The sequence below is a fragment of the Canis lupus genome, chromosome 16, assembly GCF_011100685.1.
Source record: "Canis lupus familiaris isolate Mischka breed German Shepherd chromosome 16, alternate assembly UU_Cfam_GSD_1.0, whole genome shotgun sequence".
Classification (NCBI taxonomy): Eukaryota; Metazoa; Chordata; class Mammalia; order Carnivora; family Canidae; genus Canis; species Canis lupus.
This window is the reverse complement of record NC_049237.1, coordinates 22,040,723-22,054,779: the sequence shown is the minus strand read 5'-3', so window position 1 is coordinate 22,054,779 and position 14,057 is coordinate 22,040,723. Positions and strand designations below refer to the sequence as shown.

The 14,057-nt window shown below is 39.7% G+C and overlaps 1 pseudogene; it reads left to right on the top strand.

The window, feature by feature from the left end:
- The first annotated feature begins 2,442 nt into the window (after positions 1–2,442).
- On the top strand, positions 2,443–4,460 carry LOC100682550 (annotated as a pseudogene).
- The last annotated feature ends 9,597 nt before the right edge of the window (positions 4,461–14,057 follow it).

Genomic DNA, 14,057 nt, shown 5'->3' with positions numbered 1-14,057 from the left:
CAGTATGGTAATGACCCAAAAACAGACACCTAGACGGGCACTGAGGGAGGCACTTCACGAGATGAGCACTGGGTGTTATAGTATATGTTGGCATATCGAACTCCAATAAAGGGGATAGGAGAAAAAATAAGTGGGAAATATCAGAAAGGGAGACAGAACATGGAAGACTCCTAACTCTGGGAAATGAACTAGGGGTGGTGGAAGGGGAGGAGGGCGGGGGTGGGGGTGACTGGGTGGCAGGCACTGAGGTGGGCACTTGAAGGGATGAGCACTGGGTGTTATTCTGTATGTTGGCAAATTGAACACCAATAAAAATAAATTTATTATTTAAAAAAATATATTAAAAACAACAACAACAAAACAAAACAAAAAGAAAAACAGACACCTAGATCAATGCAACAGAATAGAGAACCTAGAAATGGACCCTCAACTCTGTGATCAACTAATTTTTGACAAAGTAGGAAAGAATATCCAGTGGAAAAAAGTTTCTTCAACAAAGGTATTGGGAAAATTGGACAGCATGCGCAGAAGAATGAAACTGGACCACTTTCTTACACCATACAAAAAAATACATTCGAAATGGATGAAAGACCTAAATGTGAGACAGAAAGCCCTTAAAAATCCTAGAGAAAAACACAGGCAGAAACCTCTTTGACCTTAACTGTAGCAGTTTCTTATTAGGTCGCTGAAAACAAGGAAAACAAAAGCAAAAATGAACTATTGAGAGTTCAAACAATCAATAAAGCTAAAAATCAGCCCATAGAATGGGATTTTTGCAAATGACAAATCCAATAAAAGGTTAGTAGTATTCAAAATCTATAAGGAACTTACCAAACTCAACAACCAAAAAAAACAAATAATCCAGTTAAGAAATGGGCAGGAGATATGAATAGACATTTTTCAAAGAAGACATCTAGATGGCTAACAGACTATCTAGATGAAACAGATGCTCAACTACATTCATTATCAGGGAAATACAAATCAAAACCATGATGAGAAACCACTACATACCTGTCAGAATGGCTAAAATTAATAACATAAGAAACAGCAGGTTTGGGTGAGGATGCAGAGAAAGAGGAACTCTCTTGCACTGTTGGGGTGCAGCTACTTGAGAGAACAGTATGTAAGTTCCTCGAAAAGTTAAAAATAGAACTGCCCTATGATTCAGCAATTGCATGACTGGGTATTAACCCAAATGATACAAAAATGCAGATTAAAATACATACATGCACCCTGATGTTTATAGCAGCATCAACAATAGCCAAACTGTGGAGAGAGCCCAAATATCCATCAAGCCCAAATGTCCATTATATATAGTATATTATTTATTTATTTGTTTATTTATTTATTTATTTATTTGTATTTATTTATTTATGATAGTCACACAGAGAGAGAGAGGCAGAGACATAGACAGAGGGAGAAGCAGGCTCCATGCAGGGACCCTGATGTGGGACTCACTCCCGGGTCTCCAGGATCACGCCCTGGGCCAAAGGCAGGCGCTAAACCGCTGCACCACCCAGGGATCCCTATATAGTATATTATATATTCTATTCTATTTTATTTATTTATTTATTTATTTATTTTTTTTTTTTTTTTTTTTTTTTTTTTATTTATGATAGGCACACAGTGAGAGAGAGAGAGGCAGAGACACAGGCAGAGGGAGAAGCAGGCTCCATGCACCGGGAGCCCGACGTGGGACTCGATCCCGGGTCTCCAGGATCGCGCCCTGGGCCAAAGGCAGGCGCCAAACCGCTGCGCCACCCAGGGATCCCTATTTATTTATTTTTAAAGATTTATTTTTTATGATAGACAGGAGAGAGACAGACAGACAGACAGAGGGAGAAGCAGGCCCCATGCCAGGAACCCGACACGGGACTCGATCCCGGGACTCCAGGACAGCACCCTGGGCCAAAGGCAGGTGGGAAACCGCTGAGCCACCCAGGGATCCCCTATATTTATATTTTATTTTATATAGCAACCTATTTTTTATATTATATATATAATAGAATATTACTCAGCCATAAAAAAGAATGAAATCTTGCCATTTTCAATCATGTAGATGGAGCTAGAGTATATTATACTAAGTGAAATAAGTCAGAGAAAGACGAATACCATATGATCTCCCTCATATGTGGACAGAAAGAAAGAAATTTAAGAAAGAAAACGGATGAACATATGTGAAGAGGGGAAGGAGAGATGGAAGCAAGCCCTAAGAGACTATTTTCTTTAGATTTTATTAATTTATTCATGAGAGACACAGAGAGAGAGGCAGAAACACAGGCAGAGGGAGAAGCAGGCTCCCTGTGGGGAGTCTGACGCAGGGTTTGATCCCAGGACCCTGGGATCATGACCTGAGCAGACGATCAAGCACTGAGCCACCCAGGTGCCCTGCCCTAAAAGACTCTTAATGATAGAGAATAAACTGTGGGTTAATGGAGGAACATGGATGGGAGATGGGCTAGACAGGTGCTGGGTATTAAAGAGGGTATTTGTGATGAGTACCGAGTATTGTATGTAAGTGATGAATCACTGAGTTCTACTCCAGAAACCAATATTGCACTGTATGTTAAGTAAAATTTAATTTTTAAAAATATGATGAAAATTGTTATTTACTGAAAAAAGTCTGTGCAAAGCATTTAAATATATTACTTCAGTAAACCCCTACAAATAAATTGCCCCAGGTTACTTATAAGTGATAGCACCAGGATCCATGCTTATAGCCACAAAGCTAACTACTTGTATTAGTTAGGGTCTAATCAGAAGAGAAAATGCACAGTAATTTGATCAAGGACAATTGAATACCAAAAAAAAAAAAAAAAAAAAAAAGAGTATAAGAAAGGACTGAAATGGCTCCGCCAGAATTCTAAGGCTTTCTGCAGAGATTTGAAAAATGGCACAAATGAAAGTATCAGCATCTTAGGTCAGCATCCTTGGCTGTGGAGTATGTAGATTCACTTTTACCTGAGAACCCTCTACAAGAACCATTTAAAAATGCTTGGAACTATTTCTTGAATAATTACACAAAGTTCCAGATTGCAACATGGGGATCCTTGATAGTTCACAAAGTTCCTTATTTCTTGTTCTGTTTACCTGGATTTTTGTTTCAATTAATACCTTTCATGAAAAAGTACAAAATTCAAAAGGATAAACCAGAAACATGCGAAAACCAATGGAAATATTTTAAAGTACTTCTCTTTAATCACTTTTGTATCCAGCTTCCTTTGATCTGTGGAACTTATTATTTTACAGAGTATTTTAATATACCTTATGATTGGGAAAGAATCAAGGTAGTATATGCTTTTGGCAAGATGCTTTGTCTGTGAGGTGATTGAGGATACCTGGCACTATTTCCTGCATAGGCTCTTGCATCACAAAAGAATATGTAAATATATTCATAAAGTTCATCATTAGTTTCAGGCTCCATTTGGAATGGAAGCTGAATATGCGCATCCTTTGGAAACTCTGATTCTTGGAACTGGATTTTTCATTGGAATCATGCTTTTATGTGATCATGTCATTCTCCTTTGGGCATGGGTGACCATTAGTTTGATCCCATTTACAACTGCACCCAAAAGCATAAGATACCTAGGAATAAACCTAACCAAAGAGGTAAAGGATCTATACCCTCAAAACTATAGAACACTTCTGAAAGAAATTGAGGAAGACACAAAGAGATGGAAAAATATTCCATGCTCATGGATTGGCAGAATTAATATTGTGAAAATGTCAATGTTACCCAGGGCAATATACACGTTTAATGCAATCCCTATCAAAATACCATGGACTTTCTTCAGAGAGTTAGAACAAATTATTTTAAGATTTGTGTGGAATCAGAAAAGACCCCGAATAGCCAGGGGAATTTTAAAAAAGAAAACCATATCTGGGGGCATCACAATGCCAGATTTCAGGTTGTACTACAAAGCTGTGGTCATCAAGACAGTGTGGTACTGGCACAAAAACAGACACATAGATCAGTGGAACAGAATAGAGAATCCAGAAATGGACCCTGAACTTTATGGGCAACTAATATTCGATAAAGGAGGAAAGACTATCCACTGGAAGAAAGACACTCTCTTCAATAAATGGTGCTGGGAAAATTGGACATCCACATGCAGAAGAATGAAACTAGACCACTCTCTTTCACCATACACAAAGATAAACTCAAAATGGATGAAAGATCTAAATGTGAGACAAGATTCCATCAAAATCCTAGAGAAGAACACAGGCAACACCCTTTTTGATAGAAACTATTGATGTCCATTGTGGCTATGACATTCCCCTGAACCTTTTAAATCTGATCCCTTTCTATGCTGGTTCTCGGCATCATGATTTCCACCACATGAACTTTATCGGAAACTATGCTTCCACATTTACATGGTGGGATAGAATTTTCGGAACAGATTCTCAAATTTACTGCCTATAATGAAAAGATGAAGAAGACTGAGAAAAAGATGCAATAAATATCTCATCTCCACCATCCTGAAAGCACACACCTTCCTGAATTGAAGCGAATAGCTAACCTTGCTTCTGCGGAGCAGAAATAAACATGTGTCTTGGCTGCTAAGTGATATCTTAGTATCTCTGCCTCTCTCTCGCTCTCTCTGAATGAATAAATAAATAAATCTTTAAAAAAAAAACAAACAACTTTACATCCAAACGCAACTGAATGTGAAACATTGTGAATTGACTTGCTGTATTTTCATTTTGAACAATTGAAATAAATGTGATTTTTTTTTGGTCTGATTATCTGGTTTCCGATTTTGAACATCAGTAGTGATTTTTTTTTATATCTTATTCTTATAAGGAAAAGTACAGAAGTCATTAGATCACTAAGTTTTGTAATAAAAGGAATAATTCTGCTTTTTTTTTAAAAAAGGACTGAAATAATGAGTAAAGGGTAAGAAAAACACTAAAGAAAATAGGAATACTAAATAAAAGGTGCAGCAACTACCAGTAAGGCTGAGAAAACATTAACTGAGAAACAAAGAACATTAACAACCTTTAATTACCTTCCTAGCGGGAACTTTTTCTACTTTTATGTAAAAAGTTCTGTATGTGTAGAAATAAGTAAATCTATAACGAAGTATGATTTTCGTGAGGAGGTTGTAAAGGCCGTGTTGCTAACCTTACAGAAAGGTTCTAAGTAATGGAAGAAGTATCAGTCTGTCTTTCCCCTGTAACACCAGAGGCCTGAAGCTAAGATTGGTCTTTAAAATCTTGTAAATATATAGTGGCCATTTCAGTATCTCTTAGCAGGGTGTTGGCCTCATATTGAACTTTAAACATTTTCTAGAATTTGCCTAAACATCCAAGTATCATGGGTCGAACCTTATGGATCAACAGTGAGAGTGAGGCAGGCCAAATCCAGAATAGCCTGCCCCAAAAACTTCCACTCTGGTCCTGAGCTGACTGGTTTGGGGTGATTCTCCTTCTCTGAGAAGCCCTTTCGACAGCAATGTGCTACTGGTGTCTGTAAATTAAGGAGTTTCCAAATTGTCATAAATGGGATATTTTAGTCTAAAGGTTTTCGGGTTACTTGAATTTTTTTTTTAATTGAGCTTTATTTGTGCTATTTACCCTTTCATTTTTGTATATCAAGTTTTCATTATACTTAAAACTGGGGTGTGATCCTGGAGACCCGGGATTGAGTCCCACATCGGGCTTCCTGCATGGGGCCTGCTTCTCCCTCTGCTTGTGTCTCTGCCTCTCTCTCGCTCTCTCTGAATGAATAAATAAATAAATCTTTAAAAAAAAAACAAACAACTTTACATCCAAATGCAACTGAATGTGAAACATTGTAAATTGACTTGCTGTATTTTCATTTTGAACAATTGAAATAAATGTGATTTTTTTTTTGGTCTGATTATCTGGTTTCCGATTTTGAACATCAGTAGTGATTTTTTTTATATCTTATTCTTATAAGGAAAAGTACAGAAGTCATTAGATCACTAAGTTTTGTAATAAAAGGAATAATTCTGCTTTTTTTTCTTTTAAAAAAAGGACTGAAATAATGAGTAAAGGGTAAGAAAAACACTAAAGAAAATAGGAATACTAAATAAAAGGTGCAGCAACTACCAGTAAGGCTGAGAAAAAAGCACTCAAAGAAGAGTCCACATCTCCCCCAGGGCTGAAATCCAGATCTTGGAAAGGCATGGCTATACTCACTAAATGGTAGATAAATTGCCATGCCACTATGCCAGTAGAAGCTGTTGGGCATTTGCCCTCTAGAAATTGCTAGAAATCTATCCTCAAGAATGCCAGGGAAAGTATCTCATGGAAAGGTTTTCTACTGGAGTCACTCTGTGAAAAAACTGCCCAAGGAGATGCAGGAAGAAGCTGCTGGCCATTGCAGTTTGCTGACCACTGTATACTTCAGGAACCTGGCACTGGAGAAGCTACTCAACCTGCAGGATCTGGATGCTGGGGACACTGCATCACTGAAATTGCTGAGTACTGGGCAAGACAAGTTCACTGCATGAGCCATGCTTACTATAGGAACTAATTGCTGGAAAAGATTCATGCTATGGAAATGAGCACAGGTGAAGCCACATCCACCGCAGGAGAGGCTTTGCAGGAGACTGTTGAATGGGCACTTCCAATCCAGAAAAAAACCCTCTACTAACAAAGCTTTTGTGCCAGCTGGCAAAGGAAACAGATTTCAAGGGCCCAGACCCACTTTTACAGAGCAGGCAATGAAGTATGAATTTAGGCCTAGAGGCAATGCATTGATAACTGGCATACTGCTGAGTCAAAAAAAAAAAGTCTCCATATAAAGAAAACAATATCTGGATTCAAATCCTGCCTAATTTATTGGCGTATAGCTACTCTTAATAAGTTTTTAAAATCGTTTGCATTTCCTTGGTATTGGTGGTGATCTCTCTTTTCTCATTCATGATTTTATTAATTTGAGTCTTTTCTCTCTTCTTTTTTAAAATGTTTATTTATTTATGATAGTCACAGAGAGAGAGAGAGAGAGAGAGGTCAGAGACACAAGGCAGAGGGAGAAGCAGGCTCCATGCACCGGGAGCCTGACGTGGGATTCGATCCTGGGTCTCCAGGATCGCGCCCTGGGCCAAAGGCAGGCGCTAAACCGCTGCGCCACCCAGGGTTCCCCTTCTCTCTCTTTTTTAATAAGGCTGCTAATGGTTTATCTATCTTTTTAATTCTTCAAAGAACCAACTCCCGGTTTTGTTGATCTGTTCCACAGTTCTCCTGGTCTCTATTTCATTGAGGTCTGCTCGAATCTTTATTAATTCTCTTCCTCTGCTGTGTGTAGGATCTATTTGCTAGCTCCTTTAGGTGCAAGTTAGCTTTCGTATTTGAGGTCTTTCCAGTTTTTGGATGGACGCTTGTATTGCAATGTATTTCTCCCTCAGGACTGCTTTTGCTGTATCCCAAAGATTTTAAACAGTTGTATCTTCATTCTCATTAGTTTCCATGAATCTTTTTAATTCTTCCCTAATTTCCTGGTTGACCCTTTCATCTTTTAGCAAGATGGTCCTTAACCTCCAAGTGTTTGAAATCCTTCCAAATTTCTTCTTGTGATTTAGTTCTAGTTTCAAAGCATTATGGTCTGAAAATATGCAGGGGACGATCCCAATTTTTTGGTATCAGTTAAGACCTGATTTGTGACCCAGTATGTGGTCTATTCTGGAGAAAGTTCCATGTGCACTTCAGAAGAATGTGTATTAAAAGATACAGATGCAATGAAACGCCGGGACACCTGCACCTCGCTGTTTATAGCAGCAATGTCCACAATAGCCAAACTGTGGAAGGAGCCTCAGTGTCCATCGAAAGATGAATGGATAAAGATGTGGTTTATGTATACAATGGAATATTACTCAGCCATTAGAAATGACGAATACCCACCATTTGCTTCAACATGGATAGAACTGGAGGGTATGATGCTGAGTGAAGTAAGTCAATCTGAGGACAAACATTATATGGTCTCATTCATTTGGGGAATATAAAAAATAGTGAAAGGGAATAAAGGGGAAAGGAGAAAAAAATAAGTGGGAAATATCAGAAAGTGAGACAGAACATGGAAGACTCCTAACTCTGGGAAATGAACTAGGGGTGGTGGAAGGGGAGGTGGGCGGGGGGTGGGGGTGACTGGGTGACAGGCACTGAGGGGGGCACTTGACGGGATGAGCACTGGGTGTTATTCTGTATGTTGACAAATTGAACACCAATAAAAAATAAATTTATTTAAAAAAAAGAAGAATGTGTATTCAGTTGCGTTTGGATGTAAAGTTCTTTTTTTTTTTAAAGATTTATTTATTTATTCATTCAGAGAGAGCGAGAGAGAGGCAGAGACACAGGCAGAGGGAGAAGCAGGCTCCATGTAGGAAGCCCCATGTGGGACTCAATCCCGGGTCTCCAGGATCACACCGCAGGCTGCAGGCAGGCACTAAACTGCTGCGCCACTGGGGCTGCCCTGGATGTAAAGTTCTATAAATATCTGTGAAATCCGTCTGGTCCAGTGTATCATTGAAAGCTCTTGTTTCTTTGGAGATGTTGTGCTTAGAAGACCTGTCGATTGTAGAAAGTGCTATATTCAAGTCACCAAGTATAAGTATATTACTATCTAAGTATGTCTTAACTTTGGTTATTAACTGATTGATATACTTGGCAGCTCCCACATTTGGGGCATAAATATTCATGATTGTGTAGGTCCTCTTGTTGGATAGATTCTTTAAGTATGATGGTGTTCCGCTTCATCTCTTAACAGTCTTCGGGATAAACTTTAATTTATCTGATATAAGGATGGCTAGCCCTGCTTTCTTTTGAGGACCATTTGAAAGGTAAATCATTCTTCAACCTTTTATTTTCAGGCTGTAGGTGTCCTAACTTCTAAAATGAATCTCTTGTGGACAGGAAATACATGGGTCTTGCTTTTTATCCAGTCTGAAGCCCTGCACCTTTTGATGGGGTCATTAAGCCCATTCACATTCAGAGTTACTACTGAAAGATATGAGTTTAGTGTCATCATGATACCTATTCAGTCCCTGTTTTTGTGGATTGTTTCCTTGGACTTGTTCTTTCTTTTACAGAGTCCCCCTTAATATTTCTTGCAGAGCTGGTTTGGTGGTCACATATTCTTTCAGTTTCTGCCCGTCTAGGAAGCTTTTTATCTCCACTTCTATTCTGAATGAGAGCCTTGCTGGATAAAGTATTCTTGGTTGCATGTTCTTCTCCTTTAGGACCCTGAATATATCCTGCCAGCCCTTTCTGACCTGCCAGGTCTCTGTGGAGAGGTCTGCTATTAATATAAGACTTCTCCCCATATAAGTTAGGGATCTCTTGTCTCTTGCTGCTTTAAGGATCTTCTCTTTATCTTTGCAATTTGCAAGTTTCACTATTAAATGTCAAGGTGTTGAGCGGTTTTTATTGATTTTGGGGGGGGTGGGGAATCTCTATATCTCCTGGATCTGAATGCCTGTTTCCCTTCCCACATTAGGGAAATTCTCAACTATTATTTGTTCAAATACACTTTCTGGACCTCTGTCCCTTTTGGCACCCTCGGGAACCCCAATTAAACATAGATTTTTCCTTCTGAGGCTGTCAATTTATTTCCCTTAGTCTATCCTCATGATCTTTTAATTGTTTTTATCTTTTTTCCTCAGTTTCCTTCCTTGCCATCAACTTGTCTTCTATGTCACTCACTCATTCTTCTACCTCATTAACTCTCGTCATTAGGACCTCCAGTTTGGATTGCATCTCATTTAACTGATTTTTAATTTTGGCCTGATTAGATCTAAATTCTGCAGTCATGAAGTCTCTTGAATCCTTTATGCTTTTTTTATAGCCACCAGTAGCTTTAGAATTGTACTTCTGAACTGGCTTTCTGACATTGAATTGTAATCCAAATTTTGTAACTCTATGGGAGAGAGGACTGTTTCTGATTCTTTTTGTGGTGAGTTTTTCCTTCTAGTCATTTTGCTCAGTGCAAAGTGGCCAAAAACAAGTTGTACTGGAAAAAGGAGAAAAAAGAGAGAAAAAATAAAGAAAAAAAGGGGAGGGGGAAACAAACAGAAAACAAAAAACAAGGAGGAGTATAATTTGATTCTATACTGTAAATCCCTCGACTTCCATGGAATTTCCAGCGCTGCTTGGTCAAGAACTTACTTTTCCCCTGTCCTTCCAGCTGGTCTTCTGGGGGAGAGTCCTGCTGTTCTGATTCTCAGGTGTTTGCACCTAGGGGAGCTGCCTAGCACCCTGCCAGGTGCATGGCTCAGTGGGAGCTGTTTATCCTGTGAGGCTCCTGCTCAGTCCCAGGAACAAGGTGACACCAGGAGGAACAATAACAGTGGTGGTAGCCAGCTCTCCAGCTCTGGAGTCAGTTCCTGCAGTAACTTCTGCAGTCTCCCAGTCCACAGGTGTTGGATGCTTCGGGGGCGGGGGACACTGATCTGCACAGCTCGGGGCCACATGGCAGCAGGAACGTCCTTGCTGCCCTGTGTCCTCACGGCCTCCGCCTGTCCCAGGGGGACGCAGGATCCTGGGCTGTGTCCCCTAGTGCCCTCGGCTCCCGGGCCTTCACAGCTGGAATCACACTTCCAGGACTTCGCAGCCCCCTCCTTGCAGAGCCGCCACCTGAGCTGATCCTGGGCCACAGAGCGCTGGCTCCAGCCCTTTAGGGAGCTGGGCCCAAGGTGTGTGGTGTGCTCTCCCCCCAGACGCACCTCCTCTGTTAGTGCTTCTGGGAGCCTGATGGCATCCCTGCCTCTCCTGGGATCTTGCCCCAGCTCCCTGCAAGCGCCTTTCCATCTGGGAAGATTGGTAAAGCTCCTGCTTCTCCGGGACTGGGTTTTCCTGTCCTGGGAGCACTTGCCACCAGGCCTTAGCCCAGCTCTTCATGGGGGCCCCCTCCCCCTTGGATGCTTTTTTATTTCTTTATTTTCTTTCCATCTTCATACCTTGATAGAAGCATAAACTCTTCTCACTGTAGCATTCCAGCTGTCCTCTATAAATCTCAGGCCGTATTCAGGATGGTTTTCAGGAAGATTTGAAAGTTATCTAGGTAAGTTGGTGGGGACAGGTGACTTGGGGACCCTACTCTTCTGCCATCTTGCCCCTGCATGATCACAGCTCTGTAGTACAACTTGAAACCTGGCATTCTGATGCCCCTGGCTCTAGTTTTCTTTTTCAATATTCCCCTGGCTATTTGGGGTCTTTTCTCATTCCACACAAATCTTAAGATGATTTGTTCCAACTATCCGAAGAAAGTCCATGGTATTTTGATAGGGATTGCATTAAATGTGTAAATTTCCCTGGGTAGCATGGACATTTTCACAATATTAATTCTTCCAATCCATGAGCATGGAATATTTTTCCATCTCTTTATGTCTTCCTCAATTGCTTTCAGAAGTGTTCTGTAGTTTTTAGGGTATGGTTCCTTTACCTCTTTGGTTGGGTTTATTCCTACCTAGGAATAAACCTATTCCTACCTATCTTATGCTTTTGGGTGCAATTGTAAATGGGATTGACTCCTTAATTTCTCTTTCTTCAGTCTCATTGTTAGTGTATAGAAATGCCACTGATTTCTGGGCATTGATTTTGTATCCTGCCACACTACCAAATTGCTGTATGAGTTCTAGCCATCTTGGGGTGGAGGCTTTTGGGTTTTCTACGTAGAGTATCATGTCATCTGCGAAGAGGGAGAGTTTGACTTCTTCTTCGCCAATTTGAATGCCTTTAATGTCTTTTTGTTGTCTGATTGCTGAGGCTAGGACTTCCAGTACTATGTTGAATAGCAGTGGTGAGAGTGGACATCCCTGTCTTGTTCCTGATCTTAGGGGAAAGGCTCCCAGTGCTTCCCCATTGAGAATGATATTTCCTTGGGCTTTTCATAGATGGCTTTTAGATATTGAGGAATGTTCCCTCTATCCCTACACTCTGAAGAGTTTTGGTCAGGAATAGATGCTGTGTTTTGTGAAATGCTTTCTCTGCATCTATTGAGAGGCTCCTATGGTTCTTGGTTTTTCTCTTGTTGATGTGATCTCTCACGTTGATTGTATTATGAGTGATGAACCAGCCTTGCATCCTGGGGATAAATCCCACTTGGTCATGGTGAATAATCCTCTTAATATACTGTTGGATCCTATTGCTTAGGATCTAATGAGAATTTTTGCATCTGCGTTCATCAGGGATATTGGTCTATAATTCTCCTTTTTGGTGGGGTCTTTGTCTGGTTTTGGAATTAAAGAATTAGTTTGGATGTATTCCATCCCTTTCTCTCATTCAGAATAGCATCAGTAGAATTAGGTGTTATTTCTTCTTTAAATGTTTGGTAGAATTCCCCTGGGAAGCCATCTGGCCCTGGACTTTTGTGTCTTGAGAGGTTTTTGATGACTGCTTCAATTTCCTTCCCGGCTATTGCCCTGTTCAGGTTTTCTATTTCTTCCTGTTCCAATATTGGTAATTTGTAGGTTTCCAGGAATGCATCAATTTCTTCCATACTGTATGCCTAATTTGTGGTGTATAGTTGCTCATAATAAGTTTTTTAAGTGTTTGTATTTCCTTGGTATTGGTTGTGATCTCTCCTCTTCCAGTCATGATTTTATTAAATCTAGCTGATTTGTCCATCTTATTAATTCTTTCAAATAACCAACTCCTCGTTTGTTGAGCTGTTCTGCAGTTCTTCTGGTCTCTATTTCATTTAGTTCTGCTCAAATCTTTATTATTTCTCTTCTCCTGCTTGGTTAGGCTTGATTTGCCATTCTTTCTCCAGTTCCTGTATGTGTAAGGCTAGGTTGACTATTTGAGATTTTTCCCATTTTTTGAGGGATGCTTGTATTGCAATGTATTTCCTTCTTAGGACTGCCTTTGCTGTATCCCAAAGGTTTTGAACAGTTGTGTTCATTTTCATTAGTTTCCATGAATCTTTTTAATTCTTCTCTAATTTCCTGGTTGACCCATTCATGTTTTAGTATAATGATCTTTAGCCTCCATGTGTTTGAGTTTCTTCCAAATTTCTTCTTGTGATTTAGTTCTAGTTTCAAAGAAATGGGATCTGAAAATATGAAGCAGGACAATTTCAATATTTTGGTGTCAGTTGAGACCTGATTTATCAACTAGTCAGTCTCTCACATTCTCTTTTCTGTGAAGTGTCTCTTTGATTCTCTTCTGTATGAACTCTAGAGCTGTCTCAATTTGTTTCAGATGCTTTTTTCCCCTATTTACATGCAAATTAAAGTTTTAGTATGCTTTTATCCTGTAGAGGAAATCATACTGTAGGCATGTTTTTATTATTATTTTTATTTTTTAATAATAAATTTACCTTTTTATTGGTGTTCAATTTGCCAACATATAGAATAACACCCAGTGCTCATCCCCTCAAGTGCCCCCCTCAGTGCCCATCACCCAGTCACCCCCACGCCCCTGCCCTCCTCCTCTTCCACCACCCCTAGGTTCATTTCCCAGAGTTAAGAGTCTTCATGTTCTGTCTCCCTTTCTGATATTTCCCACACATTTCTTCTCCCTTCCCTTCTGTTCCCTTTCACTATTATTTATATTCCCCAAATGAATGAGAACATATAATGTTTGTCCTTCTCCAATTGACTTATTTCACTCTGCATAATACCCTCCAGTTCCAACCACATTGAAGCAAATGGTGGGTATTTGTCATTTCTAATGGCTGAGTAATATTCCATTGTGTACATAGACCACATCTTCTTTATCCATTCATCTTCCAATGGACACCGAGGCTCCTTCCACAGTTTGGCTATTGTGGACATTGCTGCTATAAACATCGGGGTGCAGGTGTTTTTAAAGTTAGTTTTACCTTGAACTTCTTTGTGATTTGAGTGGTTTTTGTAGAATGTGTTATATTCTAATTCAGACTTCTGTCATTATTCCAGGAGACCCAGGATGTGTGTGTACCTCAGACACTTAACTCCTTTCTTCCAGATCTTTATATTAAAGCAAGATGTCTAAATTGAACACCAATAAAAAATAAATTTATTATTAAAAAAATAAAGCAAGATGTCTAAAACTTACCTCTTGTTATTTTCAGAATTAAATGAAGTAAAACATATAGAATTCCTAGCCTAGGA